Consider the following 16,256-nt stretch of genomic DNA (forward strand, 5'->3'; position numbering starts at 1 on the left):
TTAAGAAACCTCTCTCATATGGCCCAGATGCCTTATCCGCCTTAAGACCTTTGAGTTTGCCTGGCACTTTTTCCTTTGTAATACCAATGGCACTCACTTCTGCGCCCTGACACTCACGGAGCTCTGGCACACTTCGACAGTGACTTCCACAGTGAAGGCAGAGGCAGAGCACCCATTAAGTTCATCTGCCATTTCTTTGTCCCTCACTGCTACCTCACCAGCATCATTTTCCAGTGGTCCAAAATCAACTCTCATCTCCCTTTTACTCATCATTTAATTGAAAAAACTTTTGGTAACCTGCTTTATGTAAATAGCAAGTCTGCCCTCATATTTCATCTTTTCCCTTCATATACTTTTAACTGGATTTTATAAACTTCGCAATTATCCAACTTCCCACTCACTTTTGCTTCTTTATATGTCCTTTCCTTGGCTTTTATGGAGTCAACTTCCTTTGTTAGCCATGATTGCCTATCCGTGCCATTTGAGAACTTCTTCTGTGGGACATATCTATCCTGTGCCTTGTGAACTATTCCCAGAAACTTCAGCCACCTCTGCTCTGCCATCATCCCTGCCAGTATCCTCTTCCAGTCCACCTGGGCAAGCTCCTCTCTCATGCCTCTGTAATTCCCTTTATTCCATTGTAGCATTGATCCATATGAGTTATGCTTCACCCCCTCAAATTGCAGTATGAATTCAATCATATTATGATCTCTTCCTTCTGAGGGTTCTTTTATGTTAAGCTCCCTAATAAGATTTGGGTTATTACATAAGACCCAGTCAAAGACAGCCTTTCCCAGAATAGGCACAAGCTGCTCTAAAAAACGGTTTTGTGGGCACTCAACAAATTACCTCTCTTGTGATCCGACAGCAATTTAATTTTCCCAAACCCCTTGCATTTCAGAGTCAGAATCATCAGAATCAGGTTTATTATCACCAGCATGTGATGTAAAATTTGTTAACTTAGCAGCAGCAACTTAATGCAATACATAATATAGAAGAAAGAAAATAATAAATAAGTTAGTTAATTATTACAGTGTACGTATATTGAATAGATTAATAATCATGCAAAAAACAGAAATAATACATATTAAAAAAGTGAGATCCTTAATAATGGTCGCTGCCTTTCTGAGACACTGCTCCTTGAAGATGTCCTATATGCTTTGTAGGCTAGTACACAAGATGGAGCCGAAAATATTAACAATCCTCTGCAATTTCTATTAGTCCTTTGCAGTAGCCAACCCCCCTCCATACCAGACAGTGATGCAGCTGTCAGAATGCTCTCCACAGTACATCTATAAAAGCTTTTGAATGTATTTGTTGACAGACCAAATCTCTTCAAACTCCTAATGAATATAGTCGCTGTCTTGCTTTCTTTATAACTGCATCGATATATTGGGACCAGGTTAGATCCTTAGAGATCTTGACACCCAGGAACTTGAAACTGCTCACTCTCTCCACATATAAACCCTCTATGAGGATTGGCATGTGTTTATCCTACCCTTCCGGAAGTCCACAATCAGTTCTTCTGTCTTATTGACATATAGTGCCAGTTTTTTGCTGCGACACAACTCTACTAGTTGGCATGCCTTGCTCCTGTATGCCCTCTCATCTCCACTTGAGGTTCTACCAACGATGGTTGTATCAACAGCAAATTTCTAGATGGTATTTGAGCTATGCCTAGCCACATGGTCATGGGTATATAGAGAGTAGAACAGTGAGCTAAGCACACCCCCCCCCCCACCGCCCGAGGTGAGTTGATCGTCAGCAAGGAGGAGATGTTATCACTAATCTACACAGATTGTGGTCTTCTGGTTAGGAAGTTGAGGATTCAGTTGCAGAGGGAGGTACAGAGGCCCAGGTTCTGCAACTTCTCAATCAGGATTGTGGGAATGATGGTATTAAATACTGAGCTATAGTTGATGGACAGCATCCTGTCTTAGGTGTCATATAGGCATTGATGTTGTTCAGGTGGTCTAAAGCCATGTGAAGAGCTATTGAAATTGTATCTACTGTTGACCTATTGTGGCAATAGGCAAATTGCAATGGGTCTAGGTCTTTGCTTAGGTAGGAGTTCAGTCTAGTCATGAGCAACCTCTCAAAGGTTGGTGAAGTCCCCCATTACAATTGTGTCATTACCCTTATTACAAGCCCTTTCCAGCTCCTTTTGCAATCTGAGCCTCACATCTTGGCTACTATTTGGAGGCCTATATATGATTCCCATAATTGAAAGCCTATAGTGAGCCTCTGTCACCTATTTCTAAAGATGCAATTCCATTTCTTACCAACACAGCCATTCCTTCACCTATGCCCTCCTTCCTGTCCTTTCGATACAAAGTATATCCTTTGATGTTTATCTCCCAACTATGCCCTTCTTTCAGCCATGACTCAGTGATGCCCACAATGTCATTCCCACCAATCTCTAATGAGTTCTTCCACCTTATTTCAAATGCCACGTACATTTAAATACAGTTCAGCATTCTTTGCCCTTTTGAATTTTGTCTCTCTGGTACAATTTAACTCTTTGCTCTGACTGCATTTGTACCCAATCATTGGCTTGTCCTTCCTTATATTCATGTTACACCCATCATCTACTTGTAAACCTGCTGGCTCATCCTCAGCTCTATCATACTGGTTCATCCCCCAGATTCTGATTCTTTCCAGCCTCCATGGGCTGTTATTTGCTTATGTTCTTCAGGTGTTCAGGGAGAGCTGGTGCCTCTGGTGAAGGGGCTTGTAGAGTCCAAACTGAAGCAGCTCACTCACCTTTGGGTCCCACCATATACTCAGCTCTCACCTATGACCCCAAGAAGCTGTTTGCATGTGACAATAGCTACATCCTAGAACACAACATCAACAGCCAGACTATACCTATCACGAGGTGAGGACAAGGGTGCTGGGAGAGGACCCACAAGCAGGACACTTCTTTCTTAGGTACAATAAAATAGCGTTTATTACTCGCTACACAGAAGATTGGGAAATCAAGGAGGACAAAGAGGAACACGAACCTTGGACTAGGGACTAGGATTGTCGTGGACCTGGGACTTGAACAGTGGGAACATGGACAGCTGTGGACCTTGGACAGGGGGAACATGGACAGCCACTGCCATGACTGGGACCCTGGGGACTGGGACCGCCACAGCTCTTGGACTTGGAGACTAGGACCTTGATTCACCACCACCAGACACTTGGACACCATGAATCACTGCAGCCAGAAACGTGGACATCAAAACACAGAACAAGGAATCTTGAGCCAGGACTCCTCCTTCAGCTCAGGCACCGAGCCAGGACTCTTCTTCAGGGGGTAGACACGGACACTGGGCATGAACATCGAGCTGGAACTCTGCCTTCAGCTCAGGCACCGAGCCAGGACTCTTCTTCAGCGGTAGACAGAGACACTGGGCATGAACATCGAGCTGGAACTCTGCCTTCAGCTCATGCACCAAGCCGGGACTCTTCAAGGGGTAGACATGGATAAGGGGCATAAACGTCGAGTCAGGACTCCGTCTTCAACTCAGGCACCGAGCCGGGACTCTTCGAGGGGTAGACACAGACAAGGGGCATAAACGTCGAGTAAGGACTCCGCCTTCAACTCACCCCTGGTAGATTGACCTTGCCAAGACCCACTCTGGTGACGGAAGGCAAATTGCTGGTACTCCGATGTGGGCTGGGTCACTCCGGTGACGGAAGGTGAATTGCTGGTACTCCGATGTGGGCTGGATCACTCCGGTGATGGAAGGTGAATTGTTGGTACTCCGATGTGGGCTGGGTCACTCTGGTGACAGAAGGTGAATTGCTGGTACTCCGATGTGGGCTGGGTCACTCCGGTGACGGAAGGTGAATTGCTGGTACTCCGATGTGGGCTGGATCACTCCGGTGATGGAAGGTGAATTGCTGGTACTCCGATGTGGGCTGGGTCACTCTGGTGACAGAAGGTGAATTGCTGGTACTCCGATGTGGGCTGGGTCACTCTGGTGATGGAAGGTGAATTGCTGGTACTCCGATGTGGGCTGGGTCACTCTGGTGATGGAAGGTGAATTGCTGGTACTCCGATGCGGGCTGGGTCACTCTGGTGACGGAAGGTGAATTGCTGGTACTCCGATGCAGGCTGGGTCACTCTGGTGATGGAAGGTGAATTGCTGGTACTCCGATGCGGGCTGGGTCACTCTGGTGATGGAAGGTGAATTGCTGGTACTCTGATGTGGGCTGGATCACTCTGGCTTGTCGTAGTGGCAGCGGTGACTTGCGAAGGCTTCCTAACACTCTCGCCCCGAACGGCTAAAGCCAGGGGCTTATAAGCTGCCGGTTCAGGCCGAGGGTAGATTGCCTTGATTGCCAAGCACAAGGGATGCGTGAAATGGAATTAGAAGGGAACAAGAAGTCAATGGTCCGGATTGCAACCTTGCTAAATTTAAAGGGGAACCGATCCGGACCATGACAAAACCAGGAGAGGGTAGCCAGCAGGTATCATACCCCAGTGAAATTGGGACATGCCTGTACAAGCATGTGAAGTCTGCTCCAGTGTACAAGGTGGATGAGATCTACAGTGAGGTCCAAAGATCAGGAAGGCAGTTCTGCAACGTTGTGTCGGGAGCGAAGGGCTTGACAAGGAACAGAAGACGTCATGGTCATCCATTGCAACCTAAGAAGACTCCAGTTTGTGACACTTGTTTGTACCTCTGGACCTGGACTTCCAAGATTGAGAGAGTGAAACTGCCCCAGTGCAATGGTTTTCCCAGTTGCACAGGTTTCCTGTCATCATTGGACATGATGGACAAACACCAATACAAATACCGTTTCATATTAACTAAGTTTATTCTTGGTCAGTCAGAGGAATCTGAACATTCGGTTTGATTGACAGGAAAGATACAATGCTGCTCATCCTTTTGGGGAATAATATCGCCCCTACACACCGCCTTCAAGGGAATATTTGCGCAAGTTGCATTTTAAATGTTATTATAAGAATGAAGCAGGTTCAGACTGAACCGGTTTGACCACTCAGAGTGCAGACAATACTGAAATCTACTCAAAGCAGTGAGATGCTATCTCTCAGAAAAGCTGGTGAAAAGTCAACAGGAGAACAAAATTAGAAATTCCTGTGCCATCTGCAGATGAGATCAATAATTCTTGTTTTATTCTTTTATGCTGAGTCAGATTTCTCCTGACAAAAAACAGGAGAGCAGTTTTGTCTTTGATAGCTTCCTGCCTCTATGAAAACATCCCCCTATACACAGCAACTGTCACAACAGTACTACTTGTAATCTAATATGCCTGCTGGTGATCAGGCCTTTGAAACCTCTGTTATTAAGCTGCTAGAATCTAATTGCAAGGCAATTTGCCTTTCACAGCCAGTTGGAGAATCTATACTGAATTTAATGCATGGTTTGCAGGTTTTAAGAATTCTCCATTTTGTCCTATTTGCTATGCAAACATGTCTATGTAAAATCTTAAGGTGTCCTAGTTTCTGGACAAATATCTCACCTTGATTTCTTTCAGAGATATTTGTTTACCACTTCCACTCCACCTCTTCCCCTGCCACCACTCCAAATTTATTTACAATGCCTATAAAAAATATTCACCCTCCCCAGAAGTTTTCATGTTTTACAACATTGAATCACAATGGATTTAATTTAGTTTTTTTTTGACACTAGACAGAAAAAAGACTCTTTCATGTCAAAGTGAAAACAAATCTCTGCAAAGTTATCTAAATTAATTACAAATACGAAACAGAAAATAACTGATTGCATAAGTATTCACCCCCTTTAATATGACACACCAAATTATCACTGGTGCAGCCAATTGGTTTGAGAAGTCACATAATTAGGCAAATGGAGATTACAATCGGCCCTCCTTATCCGCGGGTTCCGCATGCGCGGATTCAACCAACCGCGGATCGGGAAAACCCAGAAGTTCTCTCTCCAAGCACTCGTTGTTTGAGCATGTAGAGATTATTTTTTCTTGTCATTATTCCCTAAACAATACAGTATAACAACTGTTTACATAGCAAATACATTGTATTAGGTATTGTAAGTAATCTAAAGATGATTTAAAAGTGCAGGCAGTCCCCAGGTTATGAATAAGTTCTGTTCCTGAGTCTGTCTTTAAGTCGGATTTGAAGTCAGAACAGGTACATCTGGTATTATTTAGTGTCTGTTAGTAAAATGTTTTTCTTAGTGCATAGTACATATTTTACCTTTCTATGCATATAAAACACTTAAGAAGCATATGTATTTCAATAATTAAACCACTGCGTTGCTTAGTAATAATTGTAGCTTTCTTCGCGGTAGGGCCTTTCACATGCTCCATTAAAATTGTTCTGATCGTTGACCGACTGTAGCCTAACGCTTTTCCAATGACCAATGGCATTTCTCCTCTTTCTGATCACTTTATTACTTCCACCTTATTTTCAATCATAATCGTGATTATTCTCGTGAACAGAAACATTGCGGATTCAGAGTTGCGCCAGGTCCTAAAGTCCACCACACTGACACAGGTTAAAAAAAGTCTGGGTTTCCGCTGAGTCCTACAGACCACAGCACAGCCAGGGTAAATAAGGGATTTGAGCATCTGTGATTTTTGGTATGCGCGGGGGGTCCCGGAACCAATCCCCCGCGGATAAGGAGAGCCGACTGTACTATGCTTCAATCAATTGCAGTAAAAACAGAGTGGAAGGTCCAGCTGGTGAATCAGTATCCTAGCAAAAACAACACTATGAAGACAAAAGAAAACTCCAAGCAACTCTGTGAAAAGATTATTGAAAAGCACAAGTCAGGAGATAGAAACAAAAAAATTTCCAAGTCACTGAATATCTCTTGGAATACAGTTAAGTCAATCACCAAGAAATGAAAAGAATATGGCACAGCTGTAAATCTGCCCAGAGCAGGCTGTCCTCAAAAACCATGCAAGAAAGACACTAGTGAGGGAGGCCACCAAAAGATCTATGACAATTCTGGAGGAGTTACAGGCTTCAGTGGCTGAAATTTGAACAACTGCACATACAATGGTTGCCCAGGTGCTTCACCAGTCGATGCTTTATGGGAGAGTGGCAAAAAGAAAGCCACTGTTGAAAAAATCTCACATGAAATCTCAGCTGGAGCTTGCCAGAAGGCATGTGGGAGACTCTGAAATCAGCTGGAAGATGGTTATATGGTCTGATGAAACCAAAATTGAGCTCTTTGGGCATCAGACTAATGTTTGGTGTAAGCCAAACACTGCACACCATCAAAAACACACCATCCCTTCCGTGGAGTACGGCGATGGCTGCATCATGTTCTGGGGGTCACAAGATCACAAGACAAAGGAGCAGAAGTAGGCCATTCGGCCCATCAAGTCTGCTCCACCACTCCACCCTGAGCTAAACTATTCTCCCATCTAGTTCCAATTTCCAGCTTTTTTCCCATATCCCTTGATACCTTTCACTGCAGCAGTCCCTGGAAGGATTGTGAAGGCTGAGAGTGAAATGAATGTGGCAAAATACAGGGAAATCCTTGAGGAAAGCCTGATGTAGTCTGCAAGAAAAATATGACTTGGGAGATTTATTTTCTAGACAATGACCCCAAGCATAAAGCTAAAGCTACACGAGAATGGCTTAAAAACTTCAAAGTTAATATCCTGGGGTAGCCAAGTCAAACTCCAGACCTCAATCCAATTGAGAATTTGTGGCTGGATTTGAAAAGAACTGTTCATTCATGATCCCCAAGCTGTCTGACACAGCCTGAGCAGTTTTGTAAAGAAGAATGGGGAAAAATTGCAGTGTCCAGATGTGCAAAGCTGATGGAGACCTATCCACACAGACTCAAGGTTGTTATTTCTGCCAAAGCTGCATCTACTAAATACTGACTTGAAGGGGGTGAATAATGCAATCAAATGTACAATCGGCCCTCCTTATCCACGGATTCCATATGCGAGGATTCAACCAACCGCGGATCGGGAAAACCCAGAAGTTCTCTCTCCAGCACTCATTTCTTGAGCATGTAGAGATGATTTTTTCTTGTCATTATTCCCTAAACAATACAGTATAACAACTATTTACATAGCATTTACATTGTATTAGGTATTATAAGTAATCTAGAGATGATTTAAAAGTACAGGCAGTCCCTGGGTTATGAATGAGTTCCGTTCCTGAGTCCATCTTTAAGTTGGATTTGAGATCAGAACAGGTACATCCGATACTAGTTAGCGTCAGTTAGTCAAACGTTTTTCTTAGTATATAGTACATATTTTACCTTTCTATGCATATAAAACACTTAAGAAACATATGTATTTCAATAATTTAACCATTGTGTTGCTCAGTAATAATTGTAACTTTCATCGGGGCAGGGCCTTTCACATGCTCCATTAAAATTGTTCCGATTGTTGACCGACTGTAGCCTAACGTTTTTCCAATGACCGATGGCGTTTCACCTCTTTCTGATCGCTTTATTACTTCCATCTTATTTTCAATCGCGATCTTGATTATTTTCGTGAACAGAAGCACTGCGGATTCAGGTCTGCCAGGTCCTAATGTCCACCGCACGGAGACATGTTAAATAAAGTCCAGGGTTCCGCTGGGTCCTAAAGACCACAGCACTGATACATGTCAAATAAGGGACTTGAGCATCCGTGAATTTTGGTATCAGTGGGGGTGTCCCGGAACCAATCCCTCGCAGACAAGGAGGGCCGACTGTATTTTATGTTTACATATCTCTCTCTCTGTCTCTTTCTCCCCCCTCCCCTCCCCTCCAGGTGGACCAAAACCATGCTGTGGTTTGGATGCTTGTACTCCTCAATGACCCCGTGAACTCTATTGGCTGGAATCAGGGCTTTATGCTTTGGCTCTTGGTAGGGTCCCCCATGTCAAATAGGTCAAAAGGCCAAAGGGTTCTCCAAGTTCAAGGGTTCAGCTCAGGGCTAACAGGTGAAACAAAACTGTTACAGAAGCAACAAACCGCAATGGAGAGTCCCTCGACATCTGAGCATGATGGTATTCTTGAGCTGTCAGATGGGACTTCAGAAGATGGTCAAGGGCATTCAGAGATGGAGGATCTTCATTGCTGCTCTAAATGCCAACATCCTGATGGGCAGTAAATAATTTATTAATATATTGAAACGCAGCGTGGAATAAACCCCTCCATCCCTTTGATCCACACCGCCCAACAATCCCCAGATTTAATCCTAGAAGAATCATGGGGCAATTACAATTACCAATTAACCTACTAACCGGTATGTCTTTTGATAGTGGGAAGAAACCGGAGCACAAGGAGGAAATCTACAGTCATGGAGAGAATGTACAAACTCCTTACAGGTAGTGGCAGGAATTGAACCCGCGTTGCCTGCACTGCAAAGCATTGTGCTAGCCACTATGCTACCATGCCACCCATTATATATGTACGTATTTATGTATCTGTGCGTGTGTGTGTGTGTGTGTGTGTGTGTACGTGTGTACGTGTGCGCGCGCGCGTGTGTGCGTGTGTGCGTGTGCGTGTGTATTTTTAAAATTATATTTATTTATTGGCTTGTTCATTTGTGGACTCAACTCAGTAATAGTCCTTACTGACCCAAATGAGCCAGTGCTGCCCAATTACACCATTGTAACAAATTAACCTACTAACCCAGGCATCTTTGGACTGTAGGAGGAAACCAGAGCACTCAGAGGAACCCCATGTTGTCATGGGAAGAACGAACAAACTCCTGACAGATAAGGCCAGGGGTTGAACCCAGGTTACCCATACTGTAACAGAGTTACATTACCATGCCACCCCTAATGAGATGCAAACATGGGTAAAAAGATATCTGGTACATCAGGTGTTCTTTAGCAATGATACAAAAGCTCCTTTAAAAATAAATTAAGTAGAATTTTGAGTTTTTTTTTAGATAGGGTTTTATGTAGTAATACCATATGCACAGTGAGCTTCAATACCAGTAATCTCTTGTGTTAAGCGAACTTATCTCTTTGACGCTATGGACTGCTCCCAGCAACACTTCTGAATAGTTATTCTTCAGGTGTCAGTGTTGAAATGAGTTTTGACAAGGTGAGGAAAGAACTTACATTATTCTGAGCTGTTCACAGCTTCAGGATGTCCCATGTAACCCCGTGATCGAGGAAGTATTGTTGAAAACTACTCACTGTTGTAATCCTCATTCACTAAACACAAGAGATTCTGCAGATGCTGTTAATCCAGAGCACACATACAAAATGCTGGAGGAACTCAGCAGGTCTGGCAGCATCTTTGGAAATGCACAATCAGTCTAAATTCTGGGCTGAGATCATTCTTCAGGACTTCATTTCCAAAATGGCATCAATTTCTTTTTATTAATCTTTCCCGTGATTTCTGACCAGTGTTGGTTCTTGGTTAATCCATCCACTCATGCTACAATGCTTATATAATTCCAAAGTACGCTAGTAGCTTCTTCTCATTTTACAACCATCCAAGGTATCTGCGTCTCATCAAAAACACAGGGAAATCTGCAGGCACTGGACATCCAGAGCAACACACACAAAATGCTGGAGGAACTCAGTAAGTCAGGCAGCATCCACAGAAATAAATAAACTGTTGACATTTGAAGCTAAGATCCTTCTTCAGGACTGGTGAAGAAGAGTCTTGGCCCAAAACGTCAAGTGTTTGTTTATTTCTGTGACTCTTGACCAGCTGAGCTCCCCCAGCATTCTGTGTGTGTTCCACCTCATCAATTCTAACCTCTTAATCATCTCTGAATTATGAGCATTTGTAGTTGTCATGGCCCTGAGCTTTGTAATTCCCTATTATATCTCTGTATCTGTGCTCCGCTTTTGCTCTTTCAGAACCATCATTTACACTCGGTTCTTAGAGTTCTTAGAGCAGCACAATTGGATAGATATCACTTGTCCTTCATTATTGTTCGGTCTCAGTTCTGGAATGCCCCACCATTTTATCATCATGGGAGAAGGACCATATGACACAGGCCATTTGGTCCATCTAATCTGCTCTGTCATGGCTGATTTATTATCCTTTCAACTCCGTTCTCTCACAACTTGTGATGCCCTCAGTAATCAAAGACCTACAACCTCAGCTGTAAATATACCCAATGACTTGGCCTTCCAACCGATCTATGACAATGGATTCCACAGGTTTACAACCCTCTGGCTAAAACAATTCCTCCTCATCTCACTTCTAAATGGCGGCCCCTCTTGTCCCCCACGAGACAAACCATCCTCTTCACAGCCACTTTATCAACATTCAATAGATTTCAATAAGATTCCCCCCTCAGTTTTCTAAACTCCAGCAAGTACAGTCCTAAAGCCAACAAATGCTTCTCAAATTTTAACTCATTCATTCCCGGAAACATACTCACGAACCTCCACTGAACCCTCTGCAATGCTAGCAGCAGATATTGTAAATTGTTGTAAAGTACGTTAAAGGTTAAATGTTAAATGGGGTGACATGGCTGCAGAGCAGTCAGTGCATCGCTTTACAGCACCAGTGATCACTGAATGGGGTCCAGTTTCCACCACAACCTGCAAGAAGTCTCTATGTTGTCCCCATGTTTGCGTGATTTTCCTCTGGGTGATCTAGTTTCCTCCCACAGTCCAAAGACATAGGGGTTAGGGTTAGTGAGTTGTGGGTGTTAGTGTGTCTTTGAAGTAAGGACATACAGCAAAATGTTAACCATTAACTTCAGCAACTAACTTCTGCCACCAGTCTGCAGACCTGAATATGGACTGTAGATTAAATTAAAAATGCAATTAATTGGCAAGTCAGACAATGCTGATTTAACATTGACTTTGGGTGTCTGTAGTGTGGATGCGGAGAAGGAGATGTAGAAGCTATATGTAATACAAAGGAAGCATTGTAGATATATTATCAATATAGAATTGTCCTTTGATTCTTAGCATATAGAATGACATGAAATATTGGGTCAGGCTGGCCTCTTCCTCAGAAAGGGTCTCAATATGATGCCGGCTGTGTCTCATTTAGTCAAATAAAAGTCTTCTTCATATCCACCAGCTGCGTCTCTCCAGCAACATTGTTCATGCGACAACAGTGGGCATACTACGTTGGCACCAGAAGGGTGACAACACTTGCTGGCAGCCCTGCACAGACCTCGCTGATTTGATTTGATGCAAGTGATGCATTTCACTGTATGTTTCTCTGTTTTAGTGTAAATTTGACAAATAAAGCTAATTGGTCCTTAATCTGTTTGCCTTTTCTGCAACAGAAAGTGAGCAAATATTTGAAAAATCACTGTCATATCAATAATTCAGGACACAACCATTTGGGAAGATGTAAATGATTTCAAAACCACCTCAGTTGGTGACACACCTTTCTGAGCTCAGACTAGTCCCATTGGAAGGAATAAGGAATGACCTTCAGAAGGCTTCTGGATTCCAGTGTTGTTCAGCTCAGCTGAACACACAGGAAGGGAACTGACCCAACGGGCTCCTGTGTAAGCAAGCAATTCATAAAACAGACACAAACAAATATTTTTAGAAAGAGAATATTTCTTTCCCCAATATCGATTGGGTGAGTTAGTGAATAGTCCTTTGATTTGGTCAGGGTTAATCAGGGGTTGTTGGGCCTCGTGTTGCGAAGAGTTGGAAGGGCCTACTCTGTGCTGTACTCAATAAGTAGTAAATATAGTAATCCAGTTTAAGTTTATTATTTCAAAGTGTTCTCATATGGTGTAGCAGTTCATTGTCAGAATAATCCTTCCTTTAGAAGTAACCAGTAAGGTTAGAAAGTTCTCTTTGCTTCCGCTCACTCCTTTTAAACAGCCTGTAATGTATCATATCCCTACTGTACTGTGTGTGGTCCACTGGTGTGTGTAAATCTGAATGAGTTAGCTTGTGACACTGAATTTATTGGCCAGAAGTCAGGAAACTTCGTTTTTAGACAAGCCAGAGAAAATAATGTTACTGCTGACTGAATTAGGGGACCACATTTCTCTTATGGTGCCCATGACCAGAAAACCCTACGAAAGTTAATGGTTGTAGCAGCTCAGTCCATCACAAAGTCTGCCCCACCTTTGAACACATCTGGTACAAAGAGTTGTCGCAGGAAAACAGCATCCGTCATCATGGACACTTACCATCCAGGACATGCTCCCTTCTCACTGATGCCATCAGGAAGGAGGTACAGGAGGCTCAGGATTCTCATCACTACCAGGTTCAGGAACAATTACTACCTCTGAAACATAAGAGGCTCTTGAACGAGAGGGGATAAGTTTACTCAGCTTAACTCACTTCATCACTGTAATGTTCCCACGACCTATGGGCTCACTTTCAATCTTTTCATCTCAGTTTTCATCTCAGGTTCTCTTCATTTATCGCTTTGTTATTTATTATTATTATTATTTATTTCTTTTTATATTTGTGCAGCTTGTTGTCTTCTGCACATTGGTTGAACATCTAAAGCTGATGCAGTCTATTATGGATTTACTGAGTATGCCCACAAGAAATTGAATGTCAAGGTTGTATGTGGTGACATACAAGTACTTTGAGAATAAATTTACTTTATACTTTGGTATCTAGTGTTCTCCATTTATCTAAAACAATATTGAAACGTCATCTATTTATTTTGCCCTGAGACATGAGTGCAGTACTGAGTTGGTATTTTATTCATTCCTACAGGCACTTGACTTAGCTGGTAGCAGTCTTGCCTGAGTCAGAAACTCACTCCAGCAGCAAGAGACATAACCTAGACCAGGGGTCGGCAACCCGCGGCTCCGGAGCCGCATGCGTCTCTTTCATCTCTGTGCTGCGGCTCCCAGTGGTTTGTTAGTTTTTGAAATGTAATTCGAAATTTGAAGATTATGGTGATCTTGTACAATATAAATAAAACAATGTGGCGACACCATTTCCTGGCACATCCGAACCGGCTCACAATTAGCCACCGTTCCGGCTAAGGGAGATAGCCAATGGGGGTTTGTGAGTACGTGTCTTTTGGAGCATCCGCGCCCACGGAGGGCGGGTTGAGGGAGGCTTTAAAGTAAGGCTGTTTAGTTCGAATAAATTTATCTTTGACTGCAATGGCGTTATCTTAGCGCTGCGTATAGCACACCGCCACAACGTGTTTTTTATCGCTATTAATATACGTCACCACTGCCAATCCCTGACACCCGCCAGTGTGCGATTTCTTTTAATTTTTCGATCGAAGGTAGGCTAACTATGGAGTGACCTTCAACCCAACGTCTTTTTTTCGGAGTTCAAAATGTTTTTGTTGCATGCAGAAATGTAATTTCGTTTTCTCTGCAGGAGTTCATCAATTTCATAAATGTAACACATTATAGTTTGTTTATACATTGCATAAAGGCAAAAAAAAACATTGTATGCAGTGTTATTTCATTTTAAATGTCAAACGGGTTTTGTGGCTCCCAGTGTTTTCTTTTCTGTGGGAAAAGGGTCCATATGGCTCTTTCAGTGGTAATGGTTGCCGACCCCTGACCTAGACCATCTTTCTGAGTGGGCATTGCCTTTATAATAGAGTGCTGAGCAGACATTGTTTTACTAAGAGGGTGCTGAACAGGCATTGTGTTTCTGAGGGTGCTGATCGGGCATTGTGTTTCTGAGGGTGCTGAACAGGCATTGTGTTTCTGAGGGTGCTGATCGGGCATTGTGTTTCTGAGGGTGCTGATCGGGCATTGTGTTTCTGAGGGTGCTGATTGGGCATTGTGTTTCTGATAGGGTGCTGATTGGGCATTGTGTTTCTGAGAGAGTGCTGATCGGGCATTGTGTTTCTGAGGGTGCTGATCGGGCATTGTGTTTCTGAGGGTGCTGATCGGGCATTGTGTTTCTGAGAGGGTGCTGATCAGGCATTGTGTTTCTGAGGGTGCTGATCGGGCATTGTGTTTCTGAGGGTGCTGATCGGGCATTGTGTTTCTGAGAGGGTGCTGATCGGGCATTGTGTTTCTGAGAGGGTGCTGATCAGGCATTGTGTTTCCGAGGGTGCTGATCAGGCATTGTGTTTCTGAGGGTGCTGATCGGGCATTGTGTTTCTGAGGGTGCTGATTGGGCATTGTGTTTCTGATAGGGTGCTGATCGGGCATTGTGTTTCTGATAGGGTGCTGATTGGGCATTGTGTTTCTGAGAGGGTGCTGATCGGGCAATGTGTTTCTGATAGGGTGCTGATCGGGCATTGTGTTTCTGAGGGTGCTGATCGGGCATTGTGTTTCTGATAGGGTGCTGATCGGGCATTGTGTTTCTGAGAGGGTGCTGATCGGGCATTGTGTTTCTGATAGGGTGCTGATCGGGCATTGTGTTTCTGAGGGTGCTGATCGGGCATTGTGTTTCTGAGGGTGCTGATCGGGCATTGTGTTTCTGAGGGTGCTGATCGGGCATTGTGTTTCTGATAGGGTGCTGATCGGGCATTGTGTTTCTGAGAGGGTGCTGATCGGGCATTGTGTTTCTGAGGGTGCTGATCGGGCATTGTGTTTCTGAGAGGGTGCTGATCGGGCATTGTGTTTCTGAGGGTGCTGATCGGGCATTGTGTTTCTGATAGGGTGCTGATCGGGCATTGTGTTTCTGAGAGGGTGCTGATCGGGCATTGTGTTTCTGAGGGTGCTGATCGGGCATTGTGTTTCTGATAGGGTGCTGATCGGGCATTGTGTTTCTGAGGGTGCTGATCGGGCATTGTGTTTCTGAGGGTGCTGATCGGGCATTGTGTTTCTGGTAGGGTGCTGATCGGGCATTGTGTTTCTAAGGGTGCTGATCGGGCATTGTGTTTCTGAGAGGGTGCTGATCGGGCATTGTGTTTCTGAGGGTGCTGATCGGGTATTGTGTTTCTGGTAGGGTGCTGATCGGGCAATGTGTTTCCGAGGGTGCTGATCGGGCATTGTGTTTCTGAGGGTGCTGATCGGGCATTGTGTTTCTGGTAGGGTGCTGATCGGGCAATGTGTTTCCGAGGGTGCTGATCGGGCATTGTGTTTCTGATAGGGTGCTGATTGGGCATTGTGTTTCTGAGGGTGCTGATCGGGCATTGTGTTTCTGATAGGGTGCTGATCGGGCATTGTGTTTCTGAGGGTGCTGATTGGGCTTTGTGTTTCTGAGAGGGTGCTGATCGGGCATTGTGTTTCCAAGGGTGCTGATCGGGCATTGTGTTTCTGGTAGGGTGCTGATCGGGCATTGTGTTTCTAAGGGTGCTGATCGGGCATTGTGTTTCTGAGAGGGTGCTGATCGGGCATTGTGTTTCTGAGGGTGCTGATCGGGTATTGTGTTTCTGGTAGGGTGCTGATCGGGCAATGTGTTTCCGAGAGTGCTGATCGGGCATTGTGTTTCTGAGGGTGCTGATCGGGCATTGTGTTTCTGA

Source organism: Hypanus sabinus, chromosome 2 (assembly GCF_030144855.1).
Source record: "Hypanus sabinus isolate sHypSab1 chromosome 2, sHypSab1.hap1, whole genome shotgun sequence".
Classification (NCBI taxonomy): domain Eukaryota; kingdom Metazoa; phylum Chordata; class Chondrichthyes; order Myliobatiformes; family Dasyatidae; genus Hypanus; species Hypanus sabinus.